At 39.5% G+C, this 18,562-nt stretch overlaps 1 protein-coding gene and 1 long non-coding RNA gene across 4 annotated transcripts in view; one reads left to right on the top strand and one right to left on the bottom strand.

Moving 5' to 3' along the window:
- RANBP17 (RAN binding protein 17) overlaps positions 1-18,562 on the top strand; it is a 428,141-nt gene that overhangs the window by 224,054 nt on the left and 185,525 nt on the right. The window lies entirely within an intron of this gene.
- The window catches only part of LOC129486021 (uncharacterized), a 33,084-nt gene continuing 28,272 nt past the window's right edge, over positions 13,751-18,562 (bottom strand). Inside the window, exon 5 of the long non-coding RNA XR_010121669.1 lies at positions 13,751-14,145. This is a non-coding gene — a long non-coding RNA (uncharacterized lncRNA). The remainder of the gene's footprint in view (positions 14,146-18,562) is intronic.

Genomic DNA, 18,562 nt, shown 5'->3' with positions numbered 1-18,562 from the left:
TAATGGGATTGCTGGGTCAAATGGTATTTCTGATTCTAGATCCTTGAGGAATTGCCACACTGTCTTCCACAGTGGTTGAATTTACACTCCCACGAACATTATAAAAGCATTACTATTTTTCCACATCCTCTCCAGCATCTGTTGTTTCTTGACTTTGTAATGATGGCCATTCTAACTGGCATGAGATGGTATCTCATTGTGGTTTTGATTTGCATTTCTCTATTGAACAGTGATGATGAGCTGTTTTTCATGTATTTGTTGGCCACATAAATGTCTTCTTTTGAGAAGTGTCTGTTCATATCCTTTGCCCGTTTTTTGATAGCGTTATTCATTTTTTTCTTGTAAATTTGTTTAAGTTCTTTGTAGATTCTGGATATTAGCCCTTTGTCAGATGGATAGATTGCAAAAATTTTCTCCCATTCTGTAGATTGCCTGTTCACTCTGAGGATAGTTTCTTTTGTTGTGCAGAAGCTCTTTAGTTTAATTAAATCCCATTTGTCAATTTTGGCTTTTGTTGCAATTGCTTTTGGTGTTTTAGTCATGAAGTTATCACCCATGCCTATGTCCTGAAGGGTATTACCTAGGTTTTCTTCTAGGGTTTTTATGGTTTTAGGTCTTATGTTTACATCTTTAATCCATCTTGAGTTAATTTTTGTATAAGGTGTAAGGAAGGGGTCCAGTTTCAGTTTTCTGCAACACCATTTCTTAAATAGGGAATTCTTTCCCCATTGCTTGTTTTTGGCAGGTTTGTTAAAAATCAGATGGTTGTAGATGTGTGGTGTTATTTCTGAGGCCTCTGTTCTGTTCTATTTGGTCTATATATCTGTTTTGGTACCAGTACCATGCTGTTTTGGTTACAGTAGCCTTGCAGTGTAGTTTGAAGTCAGGTAGCATGATGCCTCCAGCTTTGTCCTTTTTGCTTAGGATTGTCATGGCTATACGGGCTCTTTTTTGGTTCCATATGAAATTTAAAGTAGTTTTTTCCTAATTCTGTGAAGAAAGTCAATGGTAGTTTGATGGGAATAGCATTGAATCTATAAATTACTTTGGGCAATATGGTCATTTTCACGATATTCATTCTTCCTATCCATGAGCATGGGATGTTTTTCCATTTGTTTGTGTCGTCTCTTATTTCCTTGAGCAGTGGTTTGTAGTTCTCCTTGAAGAGGTCCTTCACATCCCTTGTAAGTTGGATTCCTAGGTATTTTATTCTCTTTGGAGCAATTGTGAATGGGAGTTTGCTCATGATTTGGCTATTATTGGTGTATAGGAATGCTCATGATTTTTGCACATTGATTTTGTGTCCTGAGACTTTGCTGACATTGCTTTTCAGCTTAAGGAGATTTTGGGCTGAGATGTTGGGGTTTTCTAAATATACAATCATGTCATCTGCAAACAAAGATAATTTAACTTCCTCTCTTCCTATTTGAATACCCCTTATTTCTTTCTCTTGCCTGGTTGCCCTGGCCAGAACTTCCAACACTGTGTTGAATAGGAGTGGTGAGAGAGGGCATCCTTTTCTTATGCCAGTTTTCAAAGGGAATGCTTCCAGCTTTTGCCCATTCAGTATGATATTGGCTGTGGGTTTGTCATAAATAGCTCTTATTATTTTGAGATATGTTCCATCAGTTCCTAATTTATTGATTAGCATGAAGGGGTGTTGAATTTTATCAAAGGCTTCTTCTGTGTCTATTGAGATAATCGTGTGGTTTTTGTCATTGGTTCTGTTTATGTGATGGATTACGTTTACTGATTTGCATATGTTGAACCAGCCTTGCTTTCCATGGATGAAGCTGACTTGATCATGGTAGATAAGCTTTTTAATGTGCTGCTGGATTTGGTTTGCCGGTATTTTATTGAGGATTTTTTGCATCGATGTTCATCGGGGATATTGGCCTGAAATTTTCTTTTTTTCTTGTGTCTCTGCCAGGTTTTGGTATCAGGGTGATGCTGGCCTCGTAAAATGAGTTAGGGAGAAGTCCCTCTTTTTCTGTTGTTTGGAATCGTTTCAGAAGGAATGGTACCAGCTCCTTTTTGTACCTCTGGTAGAATTTAGCTGTGAATTTGTCTGGTCCTGGGCTTTTTTTGGTTGATAGGCTGTTAATTACTGCCTCAATTTCAGAACTTGTTATTGGTCTATTCAGGGATTCGACTTATTCCTGGTTTAGTCTTGGGAAGGTGTATGTGTCCAGGAATTTATCCATTTCTTCTAGATTTTCTAGTTTATTTGTGTACAGGTGTTTATAGTATTCTCTGATGGTTGATTGTATTTCTGTGGGATCAGTGGTGATATCCCCTTTATCATTTTTATTGTGTCTATTTGATTCTTCTTTCTTTTCTTCATTAATCTGGCTAGCAGATTATTTCGTTAATCTTTTCCAAAAACTAGCTCTTGGATTCATTGATCTTTTTGAAGGGTTTTTTTGTGTCTCTATCTCCTTCAGTTCTGCTCTGATCTTAGTTATTTCTTGTCTTCTGCTAGCTTTTGAACTTGTTTGCTCTTGCTTCTCTAGTTCTTTTAATTGTGATGTTAGGGTATCAATTTTAGATCTTTCTAGCTTTCTCCTGTGGGCATTTAGTGCTATAAATTTCCCTCTAAACACTGCGTTAGCTGTGTCCCAGAGATTCTGGGACATTGTGTTTTTGTTCTCACTGGTTTTAAAGAACTTATTTGTTTCTGCCTTAATTTCATTATGTACCCAGTAGTCATTCAGGAACAGGTTGTTCAGTTTCCATGTAGTTGTGCAGTTTTGAGTGAGTTTCTTAATCCTGAATTTTAATTCGACTGCACTGTGTTCAGAGAGACCGTTTGTTATGATTTCTGTTCTTTTGCATTTGCTGAGGAGTGTTTTACTTCCAGTTATGTGATCAATTTTAGAATAAGTGTGATGTGGTGCTGAGAAGAATGTATATTCTGTTGATTTGGGGTGGAGAGTTTTGTAGCTATCTATTAGGTCTGCATGGTCCAGAGCTGAGTTCAAGTCCTGAATATCCTTGTTAATTTTCTGTCTCGTTGATCTGTCTAATACTAACAGTGGAGTGTTAAAGTCTCCCATTATTATTGTGTGGGAGTCTAAGTCTCTTTTTAGGTCTTTCAGGACTTGCTTTATAAATCTGGGTGCTCCTGTATTGGGTGCATATATATTTAAGATAGTTAGCTCTCCTTGTTGCATTGATCCCTTTATTATTATGTGATGCACTTCTTTGTCTTTGTTGATCTTTGTTGGTTTAAAGTCTGTTTTATCAGAGACAAGGATTGCAACCCCTGCTCTTTTTTTGCTTTCCATTTGCTTGGTAAATCTTCTCCCATCCGTTTATTTTGAGCCTATGTGTGTCTTTGCACATGAGATGGGTCTCCTGAATACAGCACACTGATGGGTCTTGACTCTTTATCCAGTTTTCCGTCTGTGACTTTCAATTTGGGCATTTAACCCATTTACATTTAAGGTTAATATTGTTATGTGTGAATATGATCCTGTCATTATGATGCTAGCTGGTTATTTTGCCCATTAGTTGATACAGTTTCTTCAGTGTCAATGGGTTTTACATTTTGGTTTGTTTTTGCAGTGGCTGGTACTGGTTGTTCCTTTCCATATTTAGTGTTTCCTTCAGGAGCTCTTGTAAGGCAGGCCTAGTGGTGACAGAATCCCTCAGCATTTGCTTGTCTGTAAAGAATTTTATTTCTCCTTTACTTATGAAGCTTAGTTTGGCTGGATATGAAATTCTGGGTTGCAAATTCTTTTCTTTAAGAATGTTGAATGTTGGCCCCCACTCTCTTCTGGTTTGTAAGGTTCCTGCAGAGATCCACTGTTAGCCTGATGGGCTTCCCTTTATGGGTAACCCAACCCTTCTCTCTGTCTGCCCTTAACATTTTTTCCTTCATTTCAACCTTGGAGAATCTGATGATTATGTGTCTTGGGGTTGCTCTTCTCAAGGAGTATCTTTGTGGTATTCTCTGTATTTTGTGAATTTGAACGTTGGCCTGTCTTGCTAGGTTGGGGAAGTTCTCCTGGATAATATCCTGAAGTGTGTTTTCCAACTTGGTTCCATTCTTCCCGTTACTTTCCAGTACACCAAGCAAACGTAGGTTTGGTCTTTTCACACAGTCCCAAATTTCTTGGAGGCTTTGTTCATTCTTTTTTCATTCTGTTTTCTCTGATCTTGTCTTCACACTTTATTTAAGTTGATCTTCAGTCTCTGATATCCTTTCTTCCGCTTGATTGATTTGGCTATTGATACTTGTGTATGTTTCACAAACTTCTCATGCTGTTTTTTTCAGCTCCATCAGGTCATTTATGTTCTTCTCTAATCTAGTTATTCTAGTTAGCAATTCCTCTAACCTTTTATCAAACATCTTAGCTTCCTTGCATTGGGTTAGAACATGCTTCTTGAGCTCAGAGGAGTTTGTTATTACCCACCTTCTGAAGCCTCCTTCTGTCAATTCGTCAAACTAATTCTCTGTCCAGTTTAGTTCCTTTGCTGGCAAGGTGTTGTGATCCTTTGGAGGAGAAGAGGCATTCAGGTTTTTGGCATTTTCGGCCTTTTTGTGCTGTTTTTTTCCTCATCTTTGTGGATTTATCTACCTTTGGTCTTTGATGTTGGTGACCTTCGGATGGAGTTTTTGCTTGGTTGTCCTTTTTTTTATGTTGATGCTATTGCTTTCTGTTTGTTAGTTTTCCTTCTAACAGTCAGGCCCCTCTGCTGCAGGTCTGCTGGAGTTTGCTGGGGGCCCACACCAGACCCTGTTTGCCTGGGTATCACCAGCAGAGGCTACACAACAGCAAAGATTGCTGCCTGTTTGTTCCTCTGGAAGCTTCATCTCAGAGGGGCACCAGCCAGATGCCAGCCAGAGCTCTCCTGTATGAGGTGTCTATCGACCCCTGCTGGGAGGTGTCTCCCAGTCAGGAGACTCAGGGGTCAGGAACCCATTTGAGGAGACAGTCTGTCCTTTATCAGAGCTCAAGCGCTGTGCTGAGAGATCCGCTGCTCTCTTCCGAGCTGGCAGGCGGGAACATATAAGTCTGCTGAAGCCGTGCCCACAGCCACCCCTTCCCCCAGGTGCTCTGTCCCAGGGAGATGGGAGCTTTATCTATAAGCCCCTGACTGGGGCTGCTGCCCTTCTTTCAGAGATGCCCTGCCCAGAGAGGAGGAATCTGGAGAGGCAGTTTGGCTACAGCGGCTTTGCCTAGCTGCAGTGGATTCCACCCAGTTCAAACTTCCTGGCAGCTTTGTTTACACTGTGAGGGGAAAACCGCCTACTCAAGCCTCAGTAATGGTGGATGCCCTTCCCCCCACCAAGCTCAAGCATCCCAGGTCGACTTCAGACTGCTGTGCTGGCAGTGAGAATTTCAAGCCAGGGGATCTTAGCTTGCTGGGCTCTGTGGGGGTGAGATCTGCTAAGCTAGACTACTCTCTCACTTCAGCCCCCTTTCCAGGGGAGTGAATGATTCTGTCTCACTGGCATTCCAGGTGCCAGTGGGGTATGAAAAAAAAAAAACTCCCGCAGCTAGCTAGGTGTCTGCCCAAATGGCCACCCAGTTTTGTGCTTGAAACGCAGGGCCCTGGTGGCGTAGGCACCCAAGAGAATCTCCTGGTCTGCGGGTTGCAAAGACCGTGGAAAAGCGTAGTATCTGGGCTGGAGTGCACCGTTCCTCAAGGCATAGTTCCTCAGGGCTTCCCTTGGCTAGGTGAGGGAGGTCGCCAACCCCTTGCACTTCCCAGGTGAGGCGGCGCCCCACCCTTCTTCGGCTCGCCCTCTATGGGCTGTACCCACTGTCTAACCAGTCCCAATAAGATGAGCCAGGTACCTCAGGTGGAAATGCAGAAGTCACCTGCATTCTGTGTTGGCCTCTTTGGGAGCTTTTTTTTTTTTTTTTTTTTTTTTTTAATGAGTTGGAGTTTCGCTGTTTTTGCCCAGGCTGAAGTGCAATGGCACAATCTCGGCTCACTGAAACCTCCACCTCCTGGGTTCAAGTGATTCTCCTGCCTCAGCCTTTCGAGTAGCTGGGATTACAGGCATGCACCACCAGGCCCGGCTAATTTTGTATTTTCAGTAGAGACAGGTTTTCTGCATGTTGGTCGGGCTGGTCTCGAATGCCCAACCTCAGGTGATCCGCCCGCCTCAGCCTCCCAAAGTGCTGGGATTACAGGGGTGAGCCACTGCGCCTGGCCTGTCCTCTTTAATTATCTTACATACATCAGTTATGAGCTTGATTTTTCAGCACCCTGCAATTCATTCACTCAGAAAGAGAACATAAATGCAATAGTCAAAATAGTTTTCATGTAGAGGATGAAATATAAGACTATCCAGAATGTTGCCTTTTTATTTCTGCTTCATTGCCACATTACATCAATGGGTGAATAACAGTTATACCTCTGAACTATTTTCCACAGAACAGAAATGACCTGTTAGGAGCATTATCTTTGCTTTTGAGTAATGATAGTGGTCAAGAGCTTGAACTAAGTAGTTAGACAAACTTAGTCTCAGTCATGCTACTAACTGGCTCTTTTTCTTTAGGCAAATTTCTTTTGCCTAAAGAACCTCTCTAAGCTTCACTTTTGCCATAAAATGAGAATAGTAATACTTATAGGTCTAATGTGAGGATAGAGATAATATGCTTAGCTCAATAATTTGCATATAGAAGATGCTTGTTAAGAGTTGGTTAAAATTGGATGTTTCTGTTGATGATGATGTCATTGCTATTACAAATATTATTATCATCTTTGAATATGGTGATTCAATTTTTCCAGTGGTCCCCTAAAACATGGAAAAGTCATTGGGAAATAATCACAGGGAGTGTGTTTATATAAATGATGGCCTTTATTATATATTGTACATTGATAAACTTTGCTTCTTAGCATGTTGTGAGTACCTTTAAATTAAAACTTTTGGAGATGATAAAACAATTTTCTTTATTTAAAAAATTTTCCTGGGACTGGCATGGTGGCTCACACCTGTAATCCCCAACACTTTGGGAGGCTGTGGCAGGAGGATCACTTAAGCCCAGAGTTCAAGACCAGCCCAGGGAACATAGCGAAAACCTGTCTTTAAGATTAGCTGAGTGGGTATGGTGGCACACACCCTGTAGTACTGGCTACTTAAGAGGCTGAAATAAGAGAATCACTTGAGCCCAGGAGTTTGAAGTTCCAGTGAACTGTGATCACACCACTGTACTCCAGCCTGGGTAACAGAGTGAGAACCTGTCTCAAAAAGAAAAAAAAAAAAATTCTTCTATCTTATATCTTTGACTTGCAAAAGCCTATATTTTTAGAATCAGTTTTTTTAGACATTAGTCTGATACAGAAACCAAGGTTCTCTGCAGCAGACCATTCTGAGGTTGTGGGGGTATTGTTGGAAAAAATATGATTAGGATTTATTATACGTTCTTACCTTTATTTGTTTTTTGTCAGTGAAGCAGTCACCCCTGATTGTTGCTTTAGGCCATCAATTGATGTGCACTGCAAGGGGTAAATTGTTCTACACATTAGTAAGCTGGGTAAGCAAATTGTTGAGCAAACCTAATTTGTTTCCTAGAGAAAGTGGCTGACATACAATTTAGAAAATGGAAATATTCATAAATTGGGTGACCATGGTAGAATAGATCCATTGTGAAATAATCACTACCTTTAAGAATCCTGTACTCATTGGTGAGACTGACAAAAAACAGTACTGTGACTGAGGTAAACACAAAGTTACAGCAGCCCTTAAGAGGAGTACTTTCCTCAGGCTTGGGGAAGGTAGGACAGACAGGAGAGAGGAGTCAGAAGTCTTCACAATATTGATATCTATTCTGGGCCTTGAAGATGAAGTGGGAGTTGGCTAGGTAGATGGAGGGTAGGAGGGGAAGGGAGTAAATTTTTCCAGGTTGAGAGAGCAACATGTTCGAGGAACTATAAGATAGGGGAATAGAATGAGAATACTGGGCGTTAGAGAAGAATGAGATTTTTCTTTTTTTTTTTTCATGGATAGGAAAGCTTCATATTGTTTTTATTAATTTTTTTTTTGCACACAAAACAATAAACATTTTCTAAAAATACATACAAACAAAAAGATGCGTATCAAACATATTAGGAAGGTTGCACATGGGAAGACGGGGAATAGAAATGGGAAGTGGGAATTAAAGAAAATAAATGAGAGAGGGACTTTATATGGATCAATGATAATAACTCAATCCTCTATTTGACAAAGAAGAAGGAGAAGGAAGAGGAAGAAAAAGAAAGTGGGATAAAGGATTGGAAAGGGAGGAAAATAGAAAAAATTAGAGTATGACTCCAGGGTAGACCTGTTTTGTTGTCACTGGGTTGGTTGGTTGGTCTGTTGTATTTTTCATATGTTTCGCCATATTGGCCAGGCTGGTCTTGAACTCCTAGCCTGAAGTGATCAACCCGCCTCGGCCTCCCAGAGTGCCAGGACTACAGGCGTGAGCCACCACGTCCAGCCCCCACATTGCTTCTGGCCTCCGTGGTAGACCTCCCAGACGGGGCGGTCGGGCAGAGGCGCTCCCCACATCCCAGACGGGGCGGCCGGGCAGAGACGCTCCTCACTTCTTCCCAGACGGGGCGGCCGGGCAGAGGCGCTCCTCACTTCTTCCCAGACGGGGCGGCCGGGCGGAGGCGCTCCTCACTTCTTCCCAGACGGGGCGCCCGGGCAGAGGCGCTCCTCACTTCCCAGACAATGGGTGGCCGGGCAGAGGCGCTCCTCACTTCCCAGACGATGGGTGGCCAGGCAGAGTCACTCCTCACTTCCCACACAGGGCGGCCGGGCAGAGGCGCTCCTCACTTCCCAGACGATGGGTGGCCAGGCAGAGGTGCTCCTCACTTCCCAGACGATGGGTGGCCAGGCAGAGGCACTCCTCACTTCCCACACAGGGCGGCCGGGCAGAGGCGCTCCTCACTTCCCAGACGATGGGTGGCCAGGCAGAGGCGCTCCTCACTTCCCAGACGATGGGTGGCCGGGCAGAGACGCTCCCCACCTCCCAGACGGGGCGGCGGCCGGGCAGGGGCTGCAATCCCAGCACCCTGGGAGGCCAAGGCAGGCGGCTGGGAGGCGGAGGCTGCAGCAAGCCAAGACCACGCCACTGCACTCCAGCCGGGGCAACACCGAGCACCGAGTGAGCGAGACTCCGACTGCAGTCCCAGCAACTCGGGAGGCCGAGGCCGGCAGAGCACTCAGGGTCAGGAGCTGGAGACTAGCCTGGCCAACATGGCGAAACCGCGTCTCCAGCCAAAGGAGAAAAAGCAGGCAGCGGTGGTGGCGCACGCCGGCAATCCCAGGCAGCCCGCAGGCTGGGGCAGGAGAATCACGGGAGCTGGAGGCAGGGAGTGTGCAGCGCGCCGACTAGATTCCAGTCTGGGCCACAGAGGGAAGAAAAGAAAAGAAAAAAGAAAGAAAAAGGAAGGAAGGGAGGGAGGGAGGGAAATTTTTCTAGATGTAACTTTTTTGCACTATATAGCCCATCAGTTAGAGGGTCTGTTTTGTGAAGAAACTAGTCAGTTCAGAGGAGGAAAATGATTGAAGTAGTATTCATTAAACTAAATATTTTATTCTGTTGACTTGGTCAATCAAGTCTGACTTGGAGCCATTTGGGCATTGATTTGTCTTTATTGTTAACTTTGTAACTTGGAAAAATTTTTTCAAAATCTTCACATGGTTCTCAATACTGGTTTTACAATATAATCACATGAGGAAGTTTTGTAAAAATAACACTGTGGATTTGCTGTAAAATGTCCCAATGGAAATTTTTTTTAATGTTGGGGGGGTGGGGAAATAGATGATGTAAGATTTGCAAAATATTGCTAATCACTGACACTTGGTAATATATTTCTATTATCTTTGTATATGTTTGAGCATTTACATAACTAAAAAGTTTAAAAAGTAAAATTAGAATTTTTTCTGAACAGCCATCAAAAGATACCCATACTTGGGCCCCATCCTAAACCAATTAGGTCAAAATTTCTCGGGGTTTAGGACCTAGGTATCTTTTGTTTGTTTTTTGTTGTTGTTGTTGTTATTGTTTTGGAGTTCAGCATGTTTATGGTGTGTAGCCATGGTTGAAAGCTTTTACTTTATAAGATAGACAAAGCAGGAATTATTATTCTTATTTTACAGGAGAAAAACAGAAGGGCCATGTGGTTTGTTAAAAGGCCACACAGATAGTAAAGAACACAGCCATTACATGATCAGCCTCACATTCTAGTACTCATTTTATTACACTGCTCTTCTTCTCTGTTGCCTGGTATCAAAGGAATTAGTTTGTTGCTAGTTAGTGTCACATATATTCAGAACTGTACTATATTGAAGATCTTAGTCCCTACAACTCTGTTCTAGAGCATCCCTAGTTCCTGTTCTTCCTCAGACTGGCAATGAGTATTGAGTGCAAGCAACAAAGTTTGTTAAATTGCTCTTATTTGTGAGTGGATGCTTATAGTTCAGCCTGCCATTTTTTTTTCTTGGCCTGTGAGTAAGAAAGCAAGCAGTGTAAGTGCCTCTAAAAAAGAAAAGATGCTGACACTTTTCTCATGCCCTCTGTGCTAGGGCAGTAAATCTACATGCAAATTAAAGATTTTGGTGACAAATGAGAACACCCATCATGACTCCAGTCTCTTCTTAACTTTCCTGGGTATTGTTAATTCATAGCATAGTTTGAATTCACTTACTATTATTGATTTCTATATTTATTAGAATGAAAAGGGAAATCTTGCTTTACAAGGGAAATACAGTTATCAGACGCTTTCTTTGTCATAGAATAAAAAGACCTTCTAGGATATGAACTGTGAGAATGACAGTTAAATTGATATGGTGAAGGTTAATGCGTGCTTGCTGCATTGATGTTGGAGGTCCCAATCATTTACCACTATGCTCCTATAATACATGCCGTACATCTTCATTAGGAAGGCATAGAGCAATCAGTTTCAGGTTTCTGGATGAGCCTGTGGCCAGGCCATAATTAACCTTTTGAACTTGGAATTGTAGCAGAATGTACTATTGGCTTAGGTTATCAATTATGGTTAGAGTCGATTGATATTCAAAGAAGGCTTATTGGTGATAGATATTATAATTTACTCATCTTCCTGTTGTGTGCTTGACAAATAGAAATGTCATAACAAATAATTTGGTTTTTTGCTTTTGGAAAGAGACTCCTTGCGAAACAGTTCTATAAGCAACAGCTGTTGTTTGGGTTTTTTCTTGGGATGGAGGGGGGATCTTAATTTTCAGTATTGTTTTTCAGTTTCCTATGTATGAAGCAGTGCAACTAATAAGGGGACTTTTAGAATTACAAATGTCAAATTATACTAGAAAAAAACTCACACATAGCATATCAACATACTTTAAAAATAAGTTTAAAAAATTAAAGTTCAAGTGAAATCATGTATTTTATTTATTTGTTTATTTTGAGGCGAGGTCTCACTCTGTCACCCAGGCTGGAGTGCAGCGGTACAAACACAGCTCACTGCAGCCTCAAACTCCTCAGTTCCAGCAGTCCTCCTACCTCACGCTCCTAAGTAGCTGGGACCACAGCCATGCATCACCACACCCTGCTGATTTTTTTTATATTTTGTAAAGATGGAGACTCCGTATGATGTCCAGCTGGTCTCAGACTCCTGGACTCAAGTGATCCACCCACCTCTGCTTCCAAAAATGCTGGAATTACATGCATGAGCCACCACCCCCAGATGTTAAAATTTTGGGGTCTTCTTTTTCTATACAGTATTTCACTCAAATAAAACAGTATCAGAAAAATGGCTGACTGAATTTTGCTTATTTTGGAAAAACTTACTAGAATGTTTGTTAATCAGGTAAAACTGAAAATATTAATTGCCAGCCCAAATGAAGGGAAATTTGCCATTTTTATGAATTCCAAATTATCTATTATAGTTTAAAGATAACTGCCCAAACTAAGCAGCTGTTTGTTTTTAAGGTACAGTTGTTTATTCTGTTAACTTATCCTATTAGTTTTAGAAATAATGTTTTATTAAAATCAAATATGCCTTAGAAGTTATTTCTAGAAAAAAGTTGCACTGAGGTTTTATTTATTGAAGTTTTAATTGTAATTTGACTATTGTTTTGAAATGACAGTCTTCCCTCAGTATCTGTGTAGGATTGGTTCCCAGACACTCCAGAGATACCAAAATCCATGGTCACTTATATAGAATGGTGTAGTATTTACATTTAACCAACGCACATCCTCTCACACACTTTAAATCATCTCGAAATTATTTATAATAACTAATACAATGTAAATGCTATGTAAATACTTGTTATACTATATTGTTTAGGAAATCATGACAAAGTCCATATATGTTCAGTACAGTTGCAACCATCCATTTTTCCCCATATTTTCAACCTGCAATTGGTTGAATCTATAGATGTGGAACCCACAGATATGAAGGTCCAACTATATAGTGAGAAATTGAGAACATGAATATCCAACACTAAGGCATTGGTTGAGTATATTGTGTACATCACTTTGAAGAAATATTATAGGTATTAACATGATGATAGGATAGAGTTTTTGTTTGTTTGTTTATTATTATTATTATACTTTAACTTTTAGGGTACATGTGCACAATGTGCAGGTTTGTTACATATGTATCCATGTGCCATGTTGGTGTGCTGCACCCGTTAACTCGTCATTTAGCATTAGGTTTTAATAACTTGGGAAATAGTTACCTTAAAAGTTAAAAAGCAGGTTAGAAAATTGCATATTTAGGGGTGAGATGAGGCTTATTGAGAAAGTCTGGAAGAAAGTATACTAAAATGTAAACAGTGGTCACCTAGAAGTGGTGGTATTGTCTTTTTTCTTATTTATATATTTTATCATATAAAATTTTTTTTTCTGATATGTTTATCAGTATCATCATAGCACAGTGTGTAAGGCCTGACTGCCTGGTTCAGATTCCAAATCTGTTACTTCCTGGCTCTGTGGCTGTGTGACATTGGACAAATGTTTATACTCTTTCTGCTTTGGTTTCCTCATCTGTAAAATGGGTACAAGAGCCTATCTTGTAGGATTGATATGCAGATTAATTATATATTAATAATAATATATTTGGAGTTAAACTAAGTAAACACATAGTCACGTAATTCTGTGAGTGCTGTAACCTTGTCCGCTCTCTTCTGAGTATAGCCCTTCTAGTGTTGTAGCATAGTGGACAACCTGTTGCTTTACTGCCCACCGTTCACTAGCCCTTTAGCCTTCATATCTATCTTCCTTCTCTGTATCTCCATCTGTATGTCTCATGAGCTCTGCAGGGGAGGCAAAAACTTTTTCCTCTACCCCTTCTACATTTTCCGACTGTGGCCCTGTACATTATACTACCAAAAGACAGATTACCAAGGGAAAAGCATACAAATTTTATATAGCAACTTTTACATGTATATAGGAGCATTCACAAGAAAAGTGAAGATCCAAAAAAACAGGGCCAAAAGGTTATATACTAGGTTAGATATAGAGTATTAAATTGTGGAAACGTGATGAGACAGGGAAGTTCATTTTGGAAAAGTCACTAGGAAGATAAAGGTTAGTTGAACAGAGTTTCTTTGTAGATTTTTCTCTACCTGGACCCCCCTCTCTGGTGATAAGAATGTCTTTTCTTTTTTTTATTTTATTTTATTATTATTATACTTTAAGTTTTAGTGTACATGTGCACAATGTGCAGGTTTGTTACATATGTATACATGTGCCATGTTGGTGTGCTACACCCATTAACTCGTCATTTAGCATTAGGTATATCTCCTAATGCTATCCCTCCCCCCTCCCCCTACCCTACAACAGTCTCCGGAGTGTGATGTTCCCCTTCCTGTGTCCATGTGTTCTCATTGTTCAATTCCCACCTATGAGTGAGAACATGCGGTGTTTGGTTTTTTGTCCTTGCGATAGTTTACTGAGAATGATGATTTCCAGTTTCATCCATATCCCTACAAAGGACATGAACTCATCATTTTTTATGGCTGCATAGTATTCCATGGTGTATATGTGCCACATTTTCTTAATCCAGTCTACCGTTGTTGGACATTTGGGTTGGTTCCAAGTCTTTGCTATTGTGAATAGTGCCGCAGTAAACATACGTGTGCATGTGTCTTTATAGCAGCATGATTTTCCTACTGGTACAGGGAGAGTTCCTTTTACTTGAGAGTTTCATCTCCTGCTTTCAGGAAGAAAAAAGAAGGTCAGAGTACTCTTCTTGCATCTGCTGTTTTTTAAGTGCCTTTAACTCAAAATATTCTTTATGCCAAAGTAGCACATTTTGGGGTAGCATATTCTGCTACTCATATTTCTTACTCAGTCATTTCTAAGATATAACCATTCAGTGTCTCCCCAAACTTCTCTCCCTTTTGCTAAGTGAATGTCATTCTTACCTCAGTCACAAAATGAAAGATGTGGAAGTCATCTGGATGCTTTATCTTCCTATATGCTTTTGAAAACCTTTGCTTTTTTCTTTCCCTTCTGCCACAATTCAGACCTTTATTTCCCATCTACCTCTTAATGGGTTCCCCTAATTCTAGTCTTGGCTTTCCCCTCCCCAGACATCCTAGACAGAGCTGCTAGTGCAGTCTCTCTGAAGTGTCAGTCTTTCAGTGAGCCCCATTTCTTTCAAAGTGAAACCCAGACTTCCAAGACCTAGCCCAAAACGGGTTCTGAGCTATATTCATTCCACCTCTCTCTGGCTTCCCCAAATTATTTGTAATTCTTTGAAGTGCTCATTCACTACTTTTGGGCCCTCCTACATGCTCTTCCTTTTCTCTGGAATGCTCTCTAACTTTCTGTGATTTCGTCTCTGCATTAGGTATTCCTCCAAATTGGCTTAACACATAGAACAAAGCAATCAAAGAATTTATCATACTTTATGGTAATTGTCTATTTCCTTGTCTCTGGTCCCCTTTAGGTTATGAGCCCTTATACTTAGGGATCATGCCTTATTTATCTCTGTGCATCTAGTGCCCAGAAAAATGGCAGACACCCAGGAAACACTGAATGAAAAAGTAAACTTGATGGAAAAATAGCAAATTACAGGTGATCAGTAATTTTTTTATAAAATAATATGTATTGCTAGTTATTCTTCTGTTCTTATTATACATAGCAAAGTCATCTTGTCCTCACCATCACAACTATCATTATTCTCCTAATAACTTGTTTTTTTATTGTTCTTACCTATGTTCATAATTATGAGCCATGGAGGATACATGAAGTCAGAAGAGTATGTAAGGTTAATGCTTGGTGAGCAGGGATAACAGTTGTCCTCAATATAACTTTGCTTGTGGGCAAAGAGTTAATATTTGACAAATCCAAGAAGGGCCTGGGTTTTTCCTACTTTGTTTCTTGCACTGTCTGTAAAATTTTTCTCAGAGCTTTGTTTAATTCCTTGAAAATTTTATATCCAATAAATGTTTGCAGGATAAAAATGGCATATTGTGTCCAAACAAAAAAAAAAAAAGGTAAATACTTAAAAGGAAAGTAAGATTATACCATGGAAACAAAGGATGTTGTGCAGCAAGAAGGTCATTGTCACCACAGACAGACAATACTATTTTGGCTATATGAACTCTTTAAAAGGAGGTTTATAGACTCATGAAAAAGGAAACACTGATTGACGGATCTGGTAAAGGAACAGCAGAACAAGAGATGATTTTGTCTTAACTTCTCGTAAAGAGTTCCTATCACCAAAATAGTATTGTCTGTCTGTGGTGACAATGACCTGCTTGCAGCATAACATCCTTTGTTTCCATGGTGTAATCTTACTTTCCTTTTAAGTATCTGCCTTTTTTGTTGGGACACAATCTGCCATTTTTATCCTGTAAACATTTATTAAGATATATAATTGCAAGGAATTAAACAAAGCTCTATAAAAAAATTTTAGAGATAGTGCAAGAAACAAAGTAGGAAAAATCCAGGCCCTTCTTGGCTTTGTCAAGTATTAGCTCTGTGCCCACAAGCAAAGTTATATAAGTTGCCTGAGTCTTGGCTTCCCCTTTAAAACTTGGGGATAAAAATCCCTACTTCAAAATCATGTCTGGCATAGAGTAGATACTTTAAAAAAGCTGGTTTTCTTTCTTTCTTCCTGCTTTCCCGTATAGCATGTGTACAGCATAATTGTAATCAGGGAACCCACCCAAACTGCAGGTTGCAAATCTATCTGAAGATGTATCACTAAACAGTCTCTTGCTTAAATAGTCACTGTCACATCATCTGCCCTTCATGTGATCACACGTCTTTTCCCTGCCTACTAAACTACCAATGGTTAATTTGTTTAGATTTGAGCATTCTTGGCAATTATTACCCATGCTACTACAACTTACAAATAGAGAAAAATTTTGTTACTCTTGGGATGGGAATGCAGTCATTGTGTGTGAACAGCCATTCATCCATTCACTCATTCACTTACTGACAAAAATTTTAGTACCTCCTATGTTCCAGACATGGAACAGACATGCTCCAGACAAATACCATTAACTCTTATAATATAATAGATATTTTAATCTTAGCTATCGTATTATTATCCAATATCATTATATACCAGGCCAAGCTCTTGAAATAAATTATTTAATTTATACAATGGTTCCTCCAAGGTAGGTGCTATAATTAACCCTCATTTTACAGATAAGGAAATTGAGTCCTAGAGAAGTTAAGTGATATCCCGAAGTTCACATAGCTAATAAAAAAAGGAGCTAGGATTCAGACCTAGGCACTTTGAGTCTAGAATGTGTGATTTTAACTTCTGTGCCAGGAGGTCTCAAAGTGAGTTTCAGGGACTTATTAGAGATCCCCAAGACCCTTTCAGGGAGTCAGTGAGAGCAAAACTACTTTTAAAATAATGCTAGAATAATATTTACCTTTTTCACTCTCATGAATGTACAGTGGAGTTTTCTAAAAGCTCTATGCCATTATGTTATCACAACAGATTGAATGTAGAAGCAGATATGAAAGAACCTTATAAAATGTAAAACAGCACCACTCTAATTTAAAAAGGTTTTGTTTCAGAAAATACAGCTTTTTCGCAAAAATGTATTATTTATATTAACAGGCCATACATTTATTATTTTAAAAAAATTAATATTTTTTAATTCTCAGTTTTAATTTCTAATATGGTAAATATCAATTGATATAACCTACATAAACAAAAGCTTCCTGGGTTCTTCAGGAATTTTTTTAAATTACGAAAGCGTCCATGTACAAAAAGTTTGAGAACTGCTACTCTACAGTGTTAGAACCTTCCTCATATTTCAGAACCTAGTGTTTCAGAACCTTTCTTTTGGCATACATTTTGTATTTTTTAAGTTAACCGCCCAATTTCAGATAATCCAGCCATTCTGTTAAGAAAAGCCTTTCTTACAAGTTGTCAGAATTGTTAGCAGTAATACTTGAGACCTTTGTATATTCTTTGACCCTGTTTACCTGCTCCAAGAGCTTACAGTACATACCAGAATATCACGATTCTGATGTACTTGAGTCACTTTTAAAGTTAATTTTTATGAAATACATAGAATGATTTTATAATTAAAGCCGATTGGGTATAAATATTTATATTTCAGTATATCACTGGTATGACAACTGGTATATCACTATCTCCAAAAGTTTATCCAGCCACAAAGAGGGAATGTTCTGTTTTCTTTCTTAGATAATGAAATGGCTGAATGTTTTAATACAGTTTATTGAATAATATATTTGCCAGCATTTTAGAAGCATTATAGAGTATGGCACACTAGATGGTTTCTAACAGAACTGTTTATTTATTTCATTTAACAAACAGTTGTTAATCATATGCCAGACCCTTTGCTTAAGTACCAGGGACGCAGACTAAATGTGGTCTTGGTTCTTAAAAATCTTATGAGTGGCCAGGTATGGTAGCTCAAGCCTGTAATCCTAGCGCTTTAGGAAGCCAAAGCAGGAGGATCACTTGAGGCCAGGAGTTTGAAACCAGCCATGGCAATTTAGTGAGCCCCTGTCTCTACAAAAAATTTTTAAAATGGCTGGACATGGTGGTGTGCGTCTGTAGACCCAACTGCTTGGGAGGACAGTTGCAGCCCAGGAGTTCAAGAATGCAGTTAGCTATGATTATGCCACCGCACTCCAACCTTGGTGACAGAGCAAGACCCTGTCTCTAAAACAAAACAAAACAAAAACTTTATGTTGGGGGAGATAAAAAAAGAAAACAAATGAAAGATTTTGCCAAGCTACTATTAAACTTCTTAAAAATAACATCTTTTTTGTTCTTGATGAATGATGATTATCATTGATTCTATGTGAATAAAAGGTAGCCTGTTTGATATGAGTATAGTATATTAGCAAATTCCACTCCCATTATGAAATGGAAATTATTGAGATCTAATACAGTGATAAAGTATTTCATAAAACAATGACTATTTCTAATCTCTCTCAAGATAAAATGAGATAATATTGTCTATGTATATAGTGGACACAGAGACTGTTCACTCTAAGACAAAGTTAATTGCCATGAGTTTGTACATGTGATCATCAAAAAGAACAGTATCCTAAATTGCCCAGGAAGTTGTGAAACATGTAGGTGTAGATTTTAAAAACTAGACTGCATATCCAAATATTAC

Source organism: Symphalangus syndactylus, chromosome 7 (genome assembly GCF_028878055.3).
Source record: "Symphalangus syndactylus isolate Jambi chromosome 7, NHGRI_mSymSyn1-v2.1_pri, whole genome shotgun sequence".
In the NCBI taxonomy this organism is placed as follows: Eukaryota; Metazoa; Chordata; class Mammalia; order Primates; family Hylobatidae; genus Symphalangus; species Symphalangus syndactylus.
The sequence above is the reverse complement of the archived record's forward strand: the minus strand, read 5'-3'. Positions and strand labels throughout refer to the sequence as shown.